This window comes from Anolis sagrei, chromosome 8 (assembly GCF_037176765.1).
Source record: "Anolis sagrei isolate rAnoSag1 chromosome 8, rAnoSag1.mat, whole genome shotgun sequence".
NCBI lineage: Eukaryota > Metazoa > Chordata > Lepidosauria > Squamata > Dactyloidae > Anolis > Anolis sagrei.
Genome location: NC_090028.1, coordinates 9,429,917 through 9,450,100, shown reverse-complemented (window position 1 = coordinate 9,450,100; position 20,184 = coordinate 9,429,917). Strand labels below are relative to the sequence as shown.

The 20,184-nt window shown below is 45.0% G+C and overlaps 1 protein-coding gene across 2 annotated transcripts in view; it reads right to left on the bottom strand.

Moving 5' to 3' along the window:
- Positions 1 to 274, bottom strand: part of ESRP2 (epithelial splicing regulatory protein 2) — a 79,421-nt gene extending 79,147 nt beyond the window's left edge. The window contains exon 1 of one of the 2 annotated variants that reach the window (XM_060787912.2): positions 94 to 274. The gene's annotated coding sequence lies outside the window, so the exon portion shown is untranslated. The remainder of the gene's footprint in view (positions 1 to 93) is intronic. The other variant, XM_067471021.1, reaches the window with a different exon arrangement.
- Between the last annotated feature and the right edge of the window lie 19,910 nt (positions 275 to 20,184).

The following is a 20,184-nucleotide window of genomic DNA, read 5'->3' as shown; positions in this document are numbered from 1 at the left end:
CCATCCAAACAACTCAAGGCTCATCCCACTGAACTCAATTTGGGAAAGTGAGCCCCATAATTGCACCATTCCTTGTATTATCCTTGTATCTACCTGCTTTTTGGAGGTGCTCCTGGATGAAAAATAGGTAACCCAAGTTTTAATAACAGGTGGTTTTCTCTCCTTCTGACCTCATCATGGCAGGAGCTGACTCTTTGCTTTGCAAAAGGGGAAAAAATACAAAAAATAATACAGCTCTCTTTTTTCCCCTTCTTCTCCCCTTCTTTCTTCCTCTGTTACCTGCCCAGGAGTGAGGCCACGTGATGCTGTCAATCAACCCCAAGGGGCCACGCTATTGGCCCTCAGCAAAGGCAAGGGCGGGGCCCAGAGGCAATTAAAGCCTACCTGGTGGGGAGGGGCCTTACCTTTTTTAGTTTTTTTTTTGGGAGAGAATGCAAAAACTCCTCCCTTCCTCATATTATTTCCAACTCCAGGAAGTGCCTTAACCTGCTTTCTGGCTGCTCCTCTTCACCTTTATTCTTTTTTTTTCTTCCCCTCCCTCTCTCTTTCTTTTCTCTTTTATCAGGCTGAGGAATGCAACCCTCTCTTCCAATATTTTCCTTGCTTCAAGGCATGAAAGGGGCCTCCTGGGATCCCTTCCCTCCCACAACACCCATAGACATACATAGATGGATGCATGGTTATTTATTATGACTATTTGTTCGGTTGCATGCTGCAAGTGGCTTCTGGTGTGAGAGAATCAACCATCTATTTTATTTATGTATTTATTGATTTACTAACCGTCCCCTGCCACGCATTGCTGTGGCCCACATGGGGGTTCTGTGTGGGAGGTTTGGCCCAATTCTATCGGTGGGGTTTGGAATGCTCTGTGATTAAAGGTGAACTACAACTCCAAAACCAAAGGACACTGCCCACCAAAACCCTTCCAGTATTTTCTCTTGGTCATGGGAGAACTGTGTGCAAAGTTTGGTTCCATTCCATCTATTTTCCCCAAACTCTGCCAGTGTTCACATTTGGGCATACTGAATATTTGTGCCAAGTTTGGTCAAGCTCCATGCTTGTTTGAGTCCACAGTGCTCTCTGGATGTAGATGAACTACAACTCCAAAATTCAAGGTCAACACCCACCAAACCCTTCCCGTATTTTTTTGTGGTCACAGGAGTTCTGTTTGCCAAGTTTGGTTCAATTCCATCGTTGGTATGGTTCAGAATGCTCTTTAATTCTAGGTGAACTATAAATTCCAGCAACTACAACTCCCAAACAACAACTGGGATTTATAGTTCACCTGCAATCAATGGGCACTCTGAACTCCACCAATGATGGAATTGGACCAAACTTGGCACACAGAGCCGTCATGACCGGCAAAAATCTACTGGAGGTCTTCGGGGAAAAATCACCTTGATTTGGGGGAGTTGTAGTTCACCTACATCCAGAGAGCATTGTGAACCCAAACACTGATGCATCTGGAAAAACCTTGGCACACAAACCTGATATGCTGAAATTTGATTACTGGAGGGGTTTGGGAGGAACTGACCTTCCTTTCTGGGAGTTGTAGTTCACCTACATCCAGAGAGCACTGTGAACCCAAACACCGATGCATCTGGAAAAACCTTGGCACACAAACCTGATATGCTGAAATTTGATTACTGGAGGGGTTTGGGGTGGGACTGGCCTTCCTTTTTGGGAGTTGTAGTTCACCCACAACCAGAGAAACTGACATCCCGCCATGATGGACCTGGACCAAACCTGGCACACAGAACCTCCATGACTAACTCAACCTACTGGAGGAGTTTGAGAAGACTGACTCACCACAGTGGGAGTTGTAGTTTACCTTACAGCCAGGGAGCACACTGAACTGATGTTGCATCTGGAGCAAACTTGCCCAACATAACAAACTTTAAGTACTAATGGAGTTTCTCGGGGTAATCCAGGCATGATGTGAGTTGTTGTTCACACACAACCTCATGCATTTTGTATAATTACAAAAATGACTTCTTCAAATATATTTTCTATTGATTTGAAGTGAAACGAAGCTAATAGTTTGAGAAGCCAGCCTGATGCTTCTCTTGCCCCAAACAGCTGAAATTCTGCCCTTTTTACTATCCAAAGCTACTTTTCTCCCCTTTGCAGAAGAGTTGCTAGTGGATCACCTGCAGAATCACCCAGCGACCCCAGTTCTGCAAAAGCAGCAGCACCTGTGCCAAAGTGGCTTGGCTGTGATGCAAAATCTTCCACCTTCCAAATTCCTGGAGTCCATTCATCTCCACCGAGGAGGAAGAAATTGTTTGAACCAGTGCTGCATCTCCACTGTAGAATTAATGCAGTTTGTCACCACTTTGACTGCCATAGCTCAATGTTATGGGATATCGTTGGGGAATTGTAGTTCACCTACAACCAGATAAATTATGACCTCCACCCATGATGGACCTGGACCAAACTTGGCACACAGAACCCTCATGACTAACTCAACCTACTGGAGGGCTTTGAGGGGACTGACTCACCATAGTGGGAGTTGTAGTTTACCTGGAACCAGAGAGCACACTGAACCCCAGCGATGATGCGTCTAGAACAAACTTGCCCAACATAGCAAACTTGAAGTACAGATGGAGTTTCTTGGGGTTAACCTGGCATGATGTGAGTTGTTGTTCACCCACAATCTAATGCATTTTGTAAAATTATACATATACATGTGATTTATTATTATTATTATTACTATTAGCTTCAAGCAACGCCAGCTAGTAAATAATCATCATCAACAACAACAACAACAACAACATCATCATCATCATCATCATCATCATCATCATCATCTATATAAATAAAAATGTAATGTTTGTTTGTGGGATCAACAAAACTCAAAAACCACTGGACCAATTGACACCAAATTTGGACACGATACACCTAACAACCCAATGTATGTCCTTCACTCAAAAAATTAATTTTGTCATTTCGGAGTTGTAGTTGCTAGGATTTATAGTTCACCTTCAATCAAAGAGCATTCTGAACCCCACCAACGATGGAATTGAACCAAAATTGGCACACAGTTCTCCCATGACCAACAGAAAATACTGGAAAGGTTTGGTGGGCAGTGTCCTTTGGTTTTGGAGTTGTAGTTCATCTACATCCAGAGATCACTGTGGACTCAAACAATGATGGATCTGGACCTAACTTGGCATGAAGCCTCAATATGCCCAAATGTGAACATTGGTGGAGTGTAGGGAAAATAGAGTCTGACATTTGTGAGTTGTAGTTGCTGGGATTTATAGTTCACCTAAATCACAGAGCATTCTGAACCCCACCAATGATGGAATTGAACCATACTTGACACACAGTTCTCCCATGACCAAGAGAAAATACTGGAAGGGTTTGGTGGGCAGTGTCCTTCGGTTTTGGAGTTGTTGTTCAGCTGCATCCAGCGATCACTCAAACAATGATGGATCTGGACCAAACTCTACACGAATACTCAATATGCCCAAATATGAACACTGGTGGAATTTGGCGAAAACAGAATCTTGACATTTGGGCGTTGTAGTTGCTGGGATTTATAGTTCACTTACAATCACAGAGCATTCTGAACTCCATTGATGGAATTGAACCAAACTTGGCACACAGAACTCCCATGCCCAACAGAAAATACTGGAAAGGTTTGGTGGGCATTGACTTTTGGAGTTGTAGTTCACCTACATCCAGAGAGCACTGTGGATTCAATGAATGTTGGAGCTGAACCAAACTTGGCACGAATATTCAATATGCCCAAATGTGAACACTGGCAGAGTTTGGGGAAAACAGACTTGTCATTTGAGAGTTGTAGTTGCTGGGATTTATAGTTCACCTACAATCAAAGAGCATTGTGAACTCCACCAGTGATGGAATTGAACCAAACTTGGCACACAGAACTCCCATGCCCAACAGAAAATACTGGAAAGATTTGGTGGGCATTGACTTTTGGAGTTGTAGTTCACCTACATCCAGAGAGCACTGTGGATTCAAAGAATGTTGGAGCTGGACCAAACTTGGCATGAATATTCAATATGCCCAAATGTGAACACTGGTGGAGTTTGGGGGAAATTGACTTGTCATTTGGGAGTTGTAGTTGCTGGGATTTATAGTTCACCTACAATCAAAGAGCATTCTGAACTCCACCAATGATGGAATTGAACAAAAGTTGGCAAACAGCACTCCCATGACCACCAAAAAATACTGGAAGGGTTTGGTGGGCATTGACCTTGAGTTTTGGAGTTGTAGTTCATCCATGTCGAGAGAGTACTGTGGACTCAAAAAATGATAGATCTGGACCAAACTTGGCATGAATATTCAATATGCCCAAATGTGAACACTGGTGGAGTTTGGGGGAAATAGACCTTGACATTTGGGAGTTGTAGTTGCTGAGATGTATAGTTCACCACCAGTGATAGAATTGGACCAAACTTCCCACACAGAAGCCCTGGTGACCAACAGAAAATATAGTGTTTTTTTATGGTCTCTGGTGACCCCTCTGACACCCCCTAGCGACCCCCTCAGGGGTCCCAACCCCCAGATTGAGAACTACTGCTCTATATTTTCTTGAATTCACAGCCTATAAAATCCCATTGCTTTCTTTGCTGGGACGATGAAGAAATACAATTGTTTGCAGAGGACAACACAAGGATGCATTTCCTTTGTGGGTTAAGCCCCTGGGCAATGAACTCGGCCCACAGTTAATGTGTAACTCAGATTTAGTCTAAATAAAGGCCCATCATCACATATCTTTAGCTTGTCTTGTGTTGTTTATATTGTGTTTTATACACCCCAGGATATAAGTCCATGGTGGAAAAGAGCCTCAAACCCTGGGATTTCTAATCAGTGCTAGTTGCGTGTTGTAAGTGATTGCTTCCTATTCTACACACACCATTTCCTTTTGGATGAAGCAAAGCTGGAACAGCCAGGCATTTTTCGGTTCCGTCGCATGAGCTTTGAACCAAATCCAAATAAATGCCGCGCTGTTATTTAGCGGCACGTTTTGTACTTTCCGCTTGCTTTATATTGATCCGAGGATCCCAAATACTTCTGTTATTTTGGCAAATGACCCCACATGTTAGTTGAGGCTGAATCACCAACTGGTATCGTCAATATTATTATTAAACTAATAACAATATGTACTAATTTGTGGAAAATTCTACCCATTCCTTCCCTGTTGTATAAGAGACCAAGGTTCCTCCTACATTGCCATATAAAACCAAGATAATCTGCTTTGAACTGGGTTATATGAGAGTGTAGACTCATAAAATCCATAAAATCTGCATTTTACCTGTGTGTATTTGTTATATGTATTTTATATGTGTTTTGTTTTATCACGCTGTTTTAACCATGTGGTATCCCGCCTTGGATCTTAAGTAAAGACAGGTAATACATTTCTTCCTCATCTTTTTCTTCCTCCTCATCTTCCTCGTCTTCCCCTTCCTTTTGCTTTACTTCTTCCTCACCTTCCTCTTTTTCCTCTTCTACTTCCTCCTCCTCTTCTTCCTCTTCTTCATCTTCCTTTTCTTCTTCTTCCTCTTCCTCCTCTTTTCTCCTCTTCTTTTCTTCTTCTTCTTCCTTCCCTTCTTCCCTTTTCTTCTCCTCTTCTTTCTCTTCCTCTTTCTTTTCTACTTCCTCCTCTACCTCATCTTCCTCTTCTTCTTCCTGCTCATATTCTTCCTCCTCTTCCTCTTCTTATTCTTCTTCTTCCTCTCCCCCTCCTCTTCTCTTCTTTAACCTTATCTTGTTCTTCTTATTCCTCCTCTTCTTCTTCCTCCTTGTCCGCTTCTTCATCCTCCTCCTCCTGTTCCTCCTCTTCCTCCTTCTCTTTTTCCTCCTCCTTTTCCTCCTCCTCCTCCTTCTTCCACTAACTCTTCTTCTCCCCACTTCCTCCTCCCTCGTCTTCTTCCTGCTCATCTTCTTCCTCCCCCTCCTCCTCTTCTTCTTCCTCCTCTCTTCCTCCTCCTTTTCTCCTTCCTGCTCATTTTCTTCCTCCTCTCTTCCTCCTCCTCCTCTTCTTCCTATTCTTCTTCCTCCTCTCTTCCTCCTCCTCCTCTTCCTCCTGCTCATCTTCTTCCTCCCTCCTCCTCTTCTTCCTGCTCATCTTCTTCCTCCTCTTCTCCTCTTCTTCTTCCTCCTCTCTTCCTCCTCCTTCTTCCTGCTCATTTTCTTCCTCCTCCTCCTCTTCTTCCTACTCATCTTCCTCCTCCTCTCTTCCTCCTCCTTCTCTTCTTCCTGCTCATCTTCCTCCTCCTCGTCCTCCTCCTCTTCTTCCTGCTCATCTTCTTCCTCCTCTCTTTCTCCTGCTCTTCTTCTTCCTCCTCATCTTCTCCCTCCTCCTCTTCTTCCTGCTCGTCTTCTTCCTCCTCTCTTCCGCTTCCTTGTCATTTGGGAGTTGTAGTTGCTGGGATTTATAGTTCACTTACAATCAAAGAGCATTCTGAACTCCACCAATGATGGAATTGAACCAAAGTTGGGAAACAGAACTCCCATGACCACCATAAAATACTGGAAGGGTTTGGTGGGCGTTGACCTTGAATTTTGGAGTTGTAGTTCACCTATATCCAGAGAGCACTGTGGACTCAAACAATGATGGAGCTTGACCAAACTTGGCACAAATATTCAAAATACCCAAATGTGAACACTGGTAGAGTTTGGGGAAAATAGACTTGTCATTTGGGAGTTGTAGTTGCTGGATTTATAGTTCACCTAAAATCAAAGAACATTCTAAACTCCACCAGTGACGGAATTGAACCAAACTTGGCACACAGAACTCTCATACCCAACAGAAATTACTGGAAGGGCTTGGTGGGCATTGACCTTGAGTTTTGGAGTTGTAGTTCACCTACATCCAGAGAGCACTGTGGACTCAAAGAATGTTGGAGCTGGACCAAACTTGGCACGAATATTCAATATGCCCAAATGTGAACACTGATGGAGTTTGGGGAAAATAGACCTTGACATTTGGGAGTTGTAGTTGCTAGGATGTATAGTTCACCTACAATGAAAAAGTATTCTGCTTCCTCTTCTTCCTGCTCATCTTTCTCCTCCTCCTCCTCTTCTTCTTCCTGCTCTTCTTCCTCATCCTCCTCTTCCTCCTCCTCTTTCTACTCGTCTTCTTCCTCTTCCTCCTCTTCTTCTTGGAGAGCAAAATCAACCTTCTTAATTAGCAAAGGAGAAATAAATGAGGTTTTTTTCAAACTGTCTTTAATGCACATAATAACACCATCACTCCTACAAAATTAGAAATCATATTGTTATAGAGATGCCTTGGATCCTGCATAAGGTGAAAAGAGGATATAAAACAGTCAGAAACATTAGCAGACAGTGGATTAAGTGAGACAGTTTGGTGGAACATTGCAATGTTAAAACAAGGCCATGGCACTTTCTGTGCATTATAAGATTGCAAAGCCGGTCAGGATTATTAACTCTCTTCGTGGCTCCTTCGAGTTGTTTCTGACCCACGGCGATCCTAAAAGGACCCTATTGCATGGTTTTCTTGTTCAGAGGGGCTTTGTTCTGGCCTTCCTCTGAGGCTGAGAAAGTGTGACTTGCTCAAGGTCACCTTTAAAGGAGCCAAACCTCCTTTAAAGATAGCGATAATAAAGCAAGCGGCATGATTTTGGCTCCAAACCTGCCCTTGACTTATACTTGAGTATATAAGGTACATATTTGTGTACTGTATGTCAGGTTATGGCACCAATGGATGCTTGCAACCTGTTCCTCTCTCTGTGCATTCACGTCCACATATGTGTTGTATGACCCAAAGAGCATAAGTCTCCAGGCTTCCAAGTTTACATACACTTCATGCCGTTTTTCTTAAAAGCCGTATGTGTTTTATGGCTGTGTCAATATTGATCCGAGCGAGGTGTAGCGCACGACAGGTGCATACAGTGCTCGGCGCCTCCTGCCAGAATCGCATCCATGCGCATACACATCCTGGCTGGGCCTTCCAACAGAGAACACCACGCCTCTCCCTTTTTGCACATATCTTTGCTTCGAAGGAAGGGCGCACCCTTGTTTGTCAAGGAACGACAATGGCTTCGGCAAGGCAGCTTTCTCAGCCCACGTCCATCCCGAGACGTTTTTGGAGACTTCTTCCCAAATCACATGCAATACACACATATCTGGACGAGGAGGAACAAGCTGAAGATCAATCCCTTCGTACTTCACACTTGCACATGTCTCGTAATATCCAATGGCTGTGCTGCAGAGAATTTGATAAAATGCCTGACACCTTGGATAATAGCAAACCCTGTAGTGTGTGTGTATGTATTTATACGCTGGGAGAGGTCATCCAGAGTTTTGGAGCTAGGTGCCACCTCTATGCAGATGACACACAACTCTACTACTCATTTCCACCCAATTCCAAGGAGGCCTCCCAGGTCCTGGACAAGTGCCTGGCCGCTGTGTCTATCTGGATGAGGACGAACAAGCTGAAGATCAATCCCGACAAGACAGAGGTCCTTCTGGTCGATCGTAAACCTGACCGGGGTATAGGGTGGCAACCTGTGCTGGACGGGGTTAAACTCCCCCTGAAGCCACAGGTCCGCAGTTTGGGAGTCCTCTTGGACTCATTGCTTACGCTTGAGGCTCAGGCGTCGGCGATGTCTGGGAGGGCTTTCGCACAATTAAGACTCGTGCGCCAACTGCGACCGTACCTTGCGAAGGCTGATCTGGCCGGGGTGGTCCATGCCTTGGTCACCTCCAGATTGGACTACTGCAATGCGCTCTACATGGGGCTGCCCTTGAAAACGGCTTGGAAATTCCAACTGGTCCAACGAGCAGCGGCCAGGATGTTAACTGGTGCTCCTTACAGAGAGAGGCCAACCCTTCTGTTCAAGGAGCTCCACTGGCTGCCGTTTATCTTCCGAGCCCAATTTAAGGTACAGGTGCTTACCTTCAAAGCCCTAAACGGTTTGGGACCATCCTACCTGCGTGACCGCATCTCTGTCTACGAACCCACGCGTTCACTTCGTTCATCTGGAGAGGCCCTGCTTGTGATCCCGCCTGCATCGCAAGCGCGTTTGGTGGGGACATTAGCCAGGGCCTTTTCCGTGGTGGCCCCCCGACTCTGGAACACCCTCCCCAAAGATCTTAGACATTGGCAGTCTTCAGAAAGAACTTGAAGACCTGGCTGTTCCGATGTGCCTTTCCCGATTAGGAAATCTCCAATACCAAGTCCCAGAAGCACTTTATTAGAATTAAGATTGCCGCACACTGCACACTGCACCTGCCCATAAGCCTTGCAGATCATCTGTCACATCAGCACTTTTAATCTTGTACCCTTTACTCTGGCCCGGCCCAGTTTTACTGTGTTTTGGTGTATTGTTTATTGCTTGTTGTTTTGTTGCTTTAATATGCTTTAATTCTGGGCACCACAATTCAAGAGAGATATTGACAAGCTGGAATGTGTCCAGAGGAGGGCGACTAAAATGATCAAGGGTCTGGAGAACAAGCCCTATGAGGAGCGGCTTGGGGAACTGGGCATGTTTAGCCTGAAGAAGAGAAGGCTGAGAGGGGATATGATAGCCATGTATAAATATGTGAGAGGAAGCCACAGGGAGGAGGGAGCAAGCTTGTTTTCTGCTTCCCTGGAGACTAGGACGCGGAACAATGGCTTCAAACTACAAGAGAGGAGATTCCATCTGAACATTAGGAAGAACTTCCTGACTGTGAGAGCCGTTCAGCAGTGGAACTCTCTGCCCCGGAGTGTGGTGGAGGCTCCTTCTTTGGAAGCTTTTAAGCAGAGGCTGGATGGCCATCTGTCAGGGGTGATTTGAATGCAATATTCCTGCTTCTTGGCAGGGGGTTGGACTGGATGGCCCATGAGGTCTCTTCCAACTCTTTGATTCTATGATTCTAAGTTGCTTTAGGTGTATTGTTTACGTTGTGTATTGAGGCCTTGGCCTTTGTAAGCCGCATCGAGTCCTTCGGGAGATGCTAGCGGGGTACAAATAAAGTTTAATAATAATAATAATTATATATATCCAGTGTTGCCCGGGTATATACGAAGGTTGAATGAAAAGTAATTCCTCCACCTTCGTTACTTGAGTTTGGATAGGAATATTTTAATAAATCAAATGCAGAAATAATCCTTGGAATGTGCTCTTTAACTACCACTATTCACTTTTCCACATAATCACCAGACAATTGGATACATTTCTGCCAATGATGAACAGGTTTTCTGAAGTTGTCACGGAAGAAGTCGTCACTCTGTTTCCGCAACCAGCGTCTCACCGTTCTCTCATCCTGGGTACCCATGGTGCACAGATCATCCGATAGCCAAGCAAAGCAATAATGTGACCCACAGATAATCACCAGACAATTGGATAAATTTCTGCCAATGATGAACAAGTTTTCTGAAGCCATCATGGAAGAAGTCGTCACTCTGTTTCCGCAACACTGGTGGAGTTTGGGGGAAATAGACCTTGATATTTGGGAACTGTAGTTGCTGGGATTTATAGTTCACCTACAATTAAAGAGCATTCTGAACTCCACCAATGATGGAATTGAACCAAACTTGGCACACAGAACTCCCATGGCCAACAGAAGAGACTGGAAGAGCCTGGTGGGCTTTGACCTTGGGTTTGGGAGTTGTAGTTCACCTACATCCAGAGAGCAAACAATGATGGATCTTGACCAAACTTGGCATGGATATTCAATATGCCCAAATGTGAACACTGGTGGAGTTTGGGGGAAATAGACCTTGACATTTGGGAACTGTAGTTGCTGGGATTTATAGTTCACTTACAATCAAAGAGCATTCTGAACCCTACCAACAATGGAATTGAACCAAACTTGGCACACAGAACTCCCATGACCAACAGAAGAGACTGGAAGGGCCTGGTGGGCTTTGACCTTGGGTTTGGGAGTTGTAGTTCACCTACATCCAGAGAGCAAACAATGATGGATCTGGACCAAACTTGGCATGAATATTCAATATGCCCAAATGTGAACACTGGTGGAGTTTGGGGGAAATAGACCTTGACATTTGGGAACTGTAGTTGCTGGGATTTACTGTTCACCTACAATCAAAGAGCATTCTAAACCCCACCAACGATAGAATTGGGCCAAACCTCCCACACAGAACCCCCATCATCAACAGAAAATATTGTGTTGTTGTAGGTTTTTCCGGGCTATAGGGCCATGTTCTAGAGGCATTTTCTCCTGACGTTTCGCCTGCATCTATGGCAAGCATCCTCAGAGGTAGTGAGGTCTGTTGGAAGTAGGAAAATGGGTTTATATATCCCATTTTTGGGATATTGTGTTTTCTGATGGTCTTTGACCACCCCTCTGGCACCCCCTCCTAACCCCCAGGTTGAGAAACGCTGGTCTAGACAGCCATATAATCCAGTTCAATGCAGATAATCTGGAATGTATATGGCAGCGTAGAAGGCGGCAGAGACTTTTGAGTATAAGCACACAGAAAAACAAATACACATTTGAGCCTTTTGGAATGTTTTGCCCTTTTCTTGCAAGGGTTGGTTCTGCCTTGAGCTGTTCCCAAAGGCAAAAGTAGGTGATGGGATAATTAATGGGCTAAAGAGGATGCAAATGAATCAGTCCCGTCCTTTTCTTCGACCTTGCCCAAGGACAGTGATAGGCAAATCCGTAGAAACCAGTTTAACATGTGGAATCCATCTTTATTATGTTAAGCCAATCTAATCACGTTGCATTTGCATAGAAAGGAGGAGGAATCCGACAATTACAACAATTACTTAGGGTTTCAGCTGCATTTATAATGGCATTACACTTTGGGGGAAAAAATCAATTATATTCTATTGAAAGGAGGATGTTTTCATCAGTGCAGCTTATTTTTAAATTGACATTACATTTTTAAAAACCTAATTCAATTACATTTTACATTTCAAGAAGGATTTTTCATATCTGATTAGTTTCCAAATTGGGAGGGATAGCCAATAGTCCAGAGGACAGGAGCAGGATTCAAAACGATCTTGACAGATTAGAGAGATGGGCCAAAACTAACAAAATGAAGTTCAACAGTAACAAATGCAAGATACTCCACTTTGGCAGAAAAAATGAAATGCAAAGATACAGAATGGGGGACAATGCCTGGCTCGAGAGCAGTACGTGTGAAAAAGATCTTGGAGTCCTTGTGGACAACAAGTTAAACATGAGCCAACAATGTGATGTGGCAGCAAAAAAAGCCAATGGGATTTTGGCCGGCATCAATAGGAGCCTAGTGTCTAGATCTAAGGAAGTAATGCTACCCCTCTATTCTGCTTTGGTTAGACCACACCTGGAATATTGTGTCCAATTCTGGGCACCACAATTCAAGAGAGATATTGACAAGCTGGAATGTGTCCAGAGGAGGGCGACTAAAATGATCAAGGGTCTGGAGAACAAGCCCTATGAGGAGCGGCTTGGGGAGCTGGGCATGTTTAGCCTGAAGAAGAGAAGGCTGAGAGGGGATATGATAGCCATGTATAAATATGTGAGAGGAAGCCACAGGGAGGAGGGAGCAAGCTTGTTTTCTGCTTCCTTGGAGACTAGGACGCAATGGAACAATGGCTTCAAACTACAAGAGAGGAGATTCCATCTGAACATTAGGAAGAACTTCCTGACTGTGAGAGCTGTTCAGCAGTGGAACTCTCTGCTCCGGAGTGTGGTGGAGGCTCCTTCTTTGGAGGCTTGATTCTATGATTCTATGATTTAATACTCTCATAAAATATCAGCACAAACATAGAATCATAGAATCAAAGAGTTGGAAGAGACCTCATGGGCCATCCAGTCCAACCCCATTCTGCCAAGAAGCAGGAATATTGCATTCAAATCACCCCTGACAGATGGCCATCCAGCCTCTGTTTAAAAGCTTCCAAAGAAGGAGCCTCCACCACACTCCAGCTCCCCATGTTTGTACAGAAACCTTTAAAAAGGACCTTAAAACCTGGCTCTTCTGTTGCGCCTTTGGAGACTAGGTATACAATCCCATACTACTGCTTAACCTCAACGTTCTGTCATTGGAGTATATGCCATCCAGCCTCTGTTTAAAAGCCTCCACAGAAGGAGCCCCCACCACACTTTGGGGCAGAGAGTTCCACTGCTGAACGGCTCTCACAGTCACAAAGTTCTTCCTCGTGTTCAGATGGAATCTCCTCTCTTATAGTTTGAAGTCATTGTTCCATTGCGTCCTAGTCTCCAAGGAAGCAGAAAACAAGCTTGCTCCCTCCTCCCTGTGGCTTCCTCTCACATATTTATACATGGCTATCATATCTCTTCTCAGCCTTCTCTTCTTCAGACTAAACATGCCCAGCTCCTTAAGCCACTCCTCATAGGGCTTGTTCATAATGCACATTGTGATAAAGATAAACCCTAAACACATCATGATAAAAGGTAAAGGTAAAGGTAGTCCCCTGACATTAAGTCCAGTCATGTCTGACTCTGGGGTGTGGTGTTCATCTCCATTTCTAAGCCGAAGAGCCAGCGTTGTCTGTAGACACCTCCAAGGTCATGTGGCCGGCATGACTGCATGGAACGCCGTTACCTTCCCACCGGAGCGGTACCTATTGATCTACTCACATTTGCATGTTTTCAAACTGCTAGGTTGGCAGAAGCTGGGGCTGACAGCGGAAGCTCACGCCGCTCCCCAGAATCGAACCTGCGACCTTTCGATCAACAAGGTCAGCAGCTCAGAGCTTTAACCCACTGTGCCACCGGGGGCTCCAAACACATCATGATATCACATTAATAATAATATAAAAGAAACCCCATAAGAATGGGAGCAGGCAATACAGTATTTTCTTATCACTTGAGCTTTCTAACTATTTTACATACACAGGTGTGGATAACTATCAAAACCCAATTTGCACACATTGAAAGATGTTTAAAATCATAATCAAATGTTTCATTAACACTATGCTAACATAGTTAACCTTTTTCAGGAACAACTTATTTTGAATTTTGTAGAATTCCTTTTTTTAAAGATTTTTTAAAATTCAGGTATTCATTTATTTATTTATTTATTTATTTATCGTGTCATGGGCAACCAGACAATTGTATTACATTTCTAACAGAACAAAACAAACAAATAGACAAAACGCAAAATTTGCAGGCTTGGTAGTCGATTAGATGTCCTTTGACCAGTATCTGGCCACTTGGAGTGCCTCTGGTGTTTCTACAAGAAGGTCCTCTGTTGTGCATGTGGCAGGACTCAGGGTGCATTGCAGTAAGTGATCTGTGGTTTGCTCTTCTCCGCACTTGCATGTCGAGGATTCCACTTTGTAGCCCTCTCTTGGCTACCACACCATCAAAAAAGTTCAGTTAGGGCAAGAGTACGTGCAAATCAACTACTTAAACTGACAAATCACAACCAACCAGGATCCTTAGACCCACTTCTCAAAGTATATAAAGCAAAGGTTACTCCCATGCTCTTATACGGAGCTGAAGTTTGGGGTCTAAACCAGGTACCATTATTAGAGCAATCACAATCACAGCACCTGCGAAGTTTCCTAGGAGTGGACAGGACGACCCCGGCTGCCGCAGTAAGAGCAGAACTGGGAGTACACACAGTGGATGGCTTATCCAAAATCAGGGCCTACAACTACTGGGCAAAACTGATGGCCATGCAAAATGATAGACTCCCCAAACTGTGCCTGTTAGAGCAGATAGAAAATCAACATCAGACCTCTTGGTTAGTTCTCCTGACAAAATACATCAAGAGCTGTGGACTTCCGACTCGGTATCCGAATCTCTTAGAAGAGTTAGACCCAAAAATAGTTGCTCAACGAGTATTGGATATAGAAGGCCAAAAAGACATCGCTACCCTCAGTAAAGCTGGCTCACTGAAATGGTTAGGCTGCTTTAAACATACTTTCCAAACTGCTCGATATCTAAAAACAGAAATGCCTAAACACCTTAGGAGGGTATTTACCAGAGCTCGTTTTGAACAGCTGGATACAATGGACAAGCACGGAAGGTTTAATCAAGTCCCATACAACGAACGATTTTGTATTTGTGGAGCACCAGAGGTGGAGGATATCACACATGTATTGTTCAACTGTGAGCTGTATAAGAAAGAGAGAGACCATTGCCTTGGACCATACATTATTCAAAAAACACACTGGGACCCATATATTAAAACCTCATTTTTGATGGCCGGACAGAACCCTAAAATAACACACAAAACAGCCCTTTTTCTATTCAAAGCAACACAGCTAAGAATTGCACATTTAGAATCAATTGGGGTAAACTGTGGAGGTGACGCAGACATTTGATCTGAACGAGATCCTGTTGACAGCTTGTTTATTTTAACTCCTTTTATACCGAGGGTTGTATGTTGTATGTATGACTATGTATGACTATGTGTTAATTGTGTTATGTGTTAAATGTTTTGATACGGCCAATAGGCCAATCAATAAAACGTATCACTTTGTAGCCCAATTTCTGAAGGTTGCCTTTGCATCTCGTGGTGCCAGAGCGCAGTCTGTTCAGCGCCTTCCAAGTCGCCCAGTCTTCTGTGTGCCCAGGGGGGAGTCTCTCATCTGGTATCAGCCATTGATTGAGGTTCTGGGTTTGGTCCTGCCATTTTTGGACTCTCGCTTGCTGAGGTGTTCCAGTGAGTGTCTCTGTAGATCTTAGAAAACTATTTCTTGATTTAAGTCGTTGACGTGCTGGCTGATACTCAAACAGGGGGTGGGGGCTGGAGACAGGGGCGGCTCGACCCATTACGCAAAGTAAGCATTTGCAGTATAGTTGATTTTGCCCAGGGGCGCTCTTGAGGCGCTCTTGGGGGAAAATAGACCTTGACATATGCGAGTTGTAGTTACTGGGATGTATAGTTCTCCTAAAATCAAAGAGCATTCTGAACTCTACCAATGATGGAATTGAACCAAATATTGCACACAGAACTCCCACGACGAACAGAAAATATATATCAGTGATTGGTTGGGGGGGGGGGGGGTGCCAAAATACTGTTTGCTTACTGTTGAAAATTACCTAGGGCCGCCTCTGGAGATGTCACTGCCTTGGTCCTTTTACTATTGGCTGCTACTTCCCGGCGGATGTCAGGTGGTGCAATACGGGCTAAACAGTGTAATTTCTCCAGTGTTGTAGGGCGCAGACACCCCGTGATGATGCACCATGTCTCGTTAAGAGCAACATCCACTGTTTTATGCATCCACACTGTTCCACACTGGGCATGCATACTCAGCAGCAGAGTAGCAAAGCAGAAGGGCAGATGTCTTCACTGTGTCTGGTTGTGATCCCCAGGTTGTGCCAGTCAGCTTTCGTATGATATTGTTTCTAGCGCCCACTTTTTGCTTGATATTCAGGCAGTGCTTCTTGAAGGTCAGAGCACGGTCCAAAGTGACTCCCAGGTATTTGGGTGCGCTGCAATGCTCCAGTGGGATTCCTTCCAAGGTCATCCTCAGAGCTCGGGATGCTTCTCTGTTCTTAAGGTGAAAGGCACATGTTTGTGTTTTAGATGGATTAGGGATCAGCTGGTTTTCCCTGTAGTAGGCAGTAAGAGCACCTAGAGCAGTGCTTCTCAACCTTCCTAATGCCGCGACCCCTGAATACAGTTCCTCATGTTATGGTGACCCCCAACCACAACATTATTTTCATTATTACTTCATAACTGCAATTTTGCTACTGATATGAACCGTCATGTAAATATCTGATATTTACTGGACAAAATTTTGCACAAATACCCTATATGCCCAAATTTGGACACTGGTGGGGCTGGGGAGGATGGATTTTGCCATTTGGGAGTTGAAGTTGCTAGGATCAAAGAACATTCTGAACTCCACCAATGATGGATTTGAACCAAACTTGAGACACAAAACTCATAGAATCATAGAATCATAGAATCAAAGAGTTGGAAGAGACCTCATGGGCCATCCAGTCCAACCCCATTCTGCCAAGAAGCAGGAATATTGCATTCAAATCACCCCTGACAGATGGCCATCCAGCCTCTGCTTAAAAGCTTCCAAAGAAGGAGCCTCCACCACACTCCGGGGCAGAGAGTTCCACTGCTGAACGGCTCTCACAGTCAGGAAGTTCTTCCTAATGTTCAGATGGAATCTCCTCTCTTGTAGTTTGAAGCCATTGTTCCGCGTCCTAGTCTCCAAGGAAGCAGAAAACAAGCTTGCTCCCTCCTCCCTGTGGCTTCCTCTCACATATTTATACATGGCTATCATATCTCCTCTCAGCCTTCTCTTCTTCAGGCTAAACATGCCCAGTTCCCTAAGCCGCTCCTCATAGGGCTTGTTCTCCAGACCCTTGATCATTTTAGTCGCCCTCCTCTGGACACATTCCAGCTTGTCAATATCTCTCTTGAATTGTGGTGCCCAGAATTGGACACAATATTCCAGATGTGGTCTAACCAAAGCGGAATAGAGGGGTAGCATTACTTCCTTAGATCTAGACACTATGCTCCTATTGATGACAAGCTTCTCCCATGACAAGCAGAAAATACTGGAAGTGTTTGGTGGGCATTGTCCTTGAGTTGTGGAGTTGTAGTTCATCTACATCCAGAGAGCACTGTGGACTCAAACAATGATAGATCTGGACCAATCTTGCCATGGGTACTCAATATCCCCAAATGCAGAATTTGGGGGAAATAGACCTTGACATTTGGGAGTTGTAGTTGCTGGGATTTATAGTTCACCTACAAATGATAGAATTGGGCCAAACTTCCCACACAGAACTCCCATGACCAACAGAAGACACTGTGCTTTCTGATGGACTTTGGCGACCCCTCTGACACCCCCTCGTTGAGAAACACTGACCTAGAGCTTTGGAGAGCTTCTGTTCTACCATCTCAAAGCTCCCTGCTTGAGCAGTAATGGCACGATCATCAGCATAGATGAAACTCTGTCCCTTCTGGCAGTGGCTGGTCATTTGTGTAGATGTTGAACATGGATGGAGCAAGCACGCTCCCCTGAGGCAGGCCATTCTTCTCTTTCCGCCATCTACTTCTCTGGCCCTGGCACTCAACAAAAAAGCTCCTGTTTTGTAGCAGGTTTCCTATGAGGCGGGTGAGGTGATAATCCTTTGTGATATTATACATTTTTCTCAGGAGGAGGTGGTGGTTCACAGTCTCATAGGCTGCTGACAGGTCTATGAAGACAGCTCCTGTGATCTGCTGCCTTTCAAAGCCATCTTCTATGTGCTGAGTCAGGTTCAGCACATGAGACATGAGAGGGACATGAGAGGAGCCTCCTCGCAGGATTGCAAGGCGTCTTCGTAGATGTCTGATTCTCTCACTCCAGAAGCGACCAGAAGCAAAATTATGGTTATATCATACATAGAAACATATTTATGTATTTATTTCCTATATTTATACCCCGCCCTTCTTCCCCCGAAGGGGGACTCAGGGCGGCCTAACAAAATCATCATACGATGCTAGCATCATAAAAACAACATAAAAACAGGTTTCAGTGGTGGCCGGGAGAGCTTTTGCACAACTAAAACTTGTGCACCAGTTGCGCCCATACCTTGGGAAGTCTGATCTGGCCACAGTGGTCCACGCTCTTGTTACATCCAGAATAGACTACTGCAACGCACTCTACGTGGGGTTGCCCTTGAAGACTGTTCGGAAACTTCAACTGGTCCAGCGAGCGGCAGCCAGATTGCTCACCGGAGCGACATACCACCACCCCCCGGTTGTGTCAGCTCCACTGTCTGCCGGTTCAGTTCCAAGCACAATTCAAGGTGCTGGTCTTGACCTACAAAACCCTTTATGGTTCCAGGCCAGTGTAACTGTCCGAACGTATCTCCCTCTACGTCCCACCCCGGAATTTGAGATCATCTGGGGAGGCCCTGCTCTCGACCCCACCGCTATCACAAGTGAGGTTGGTGGGGACGAGAAGCAGGGCCTTCTCAGTGGTGGCCCCTCACCTATGGAACTCACTCCCGGGGGAAATTAGGGCATCAACATCCCTCCTCTCCTTCAGGAGGAAGGTAAAGACGTGGTTGTGGGACCAGGCCTTCAGGCAATCTGACAGCTAGATATGGACAACCAAATGGATAGGACTGACAGGACTGACAATTGTGGAATTGGAGTTTCAACTATGAGATTGCGAAACGCTGACCGTCAATGAAATGGTTTGTATTGGTTTTATTGCTTTTACTTCCCCAACCCATCTAAAACACAGACATGTGCCTTTCATCTCAAGAACAGAGAAGCATCCCGAGCTCTGAAGATCACCTGGGAAGGAATCCCACTGGAGCATTGCAGCGCACCCAAATACCTGGGAGTCACTCTGGACCGTGCTCTGACCTACAAGAAGCACTGCCTGAACATCAAGCAAAAAGTGGGTGCTAGAAACAATATCATACGAAAGCTGACTGGCACAACCTGGGGATCACAACCAGATACAGTGAAGTCATCTGCCCTTGCGCGGTGCTACTCTGCTGCTGAGTATGCATGCCCAGTGTGGAACACATCTCACCACGCTAAAACAGTGGATGTGGCTCTTAATGAGACATGCCGCATTATCACGGGGTGTCTGCGCCCTACACCACGGGAGAAATTACACTGCTTAGCCAGTATCGCACCATCTGACATCCGCCGGGAAGTAGCAGCCAATAGTGAAAGGACCAAGGCAGAGACATCTCCAGCTCATCACTTGTTTGGGTATCAGCCAGCATGCCAATGACTTAAATCTAGACATAGTTTTCTAAGATCTCCAGAGACACTCGCTGGAACACCTCAGCAAGCGAGAGTCCAAAAGTGGCAGGCCCAAACCCAGCACCTCAACCAATGGCTGATACCCAATGAGAGACTCCCTCCGGTGCACACAGAAGACTGGGCGACTTGGAAGGCGCTGAACAGACTGCGCTCTGGCACCACGAGATGCAGGGACAACCTTCAGAAATGGGGCTACAAAGTGGAATCCTCGGCATGCGAGTGTGAAGAGGAGCAAACCACTGACCACCTGCTGCAATGCACCCTGAGCCCTGCCACATGCACCATGGAGGACCTTCTTGCAGCAACACCAGAAGCACTCCAAGTGGCCAGATACTGGTCAAAGGACATTTAATCAACTACCAAACTCACAAGATGTGTATTTTTCTGTCTGTTTGCTTTGTTCTGTTAGAAATGTAATATATAATGGACTGGTTGCTCTGACACGACAAATAAATTGCTTTTACTGGTTTTATGGTTGTGTTTTCGCCTTGCAAGAATTGTTGTTTCTGTTAATTGATGTATTGCTAGAATTG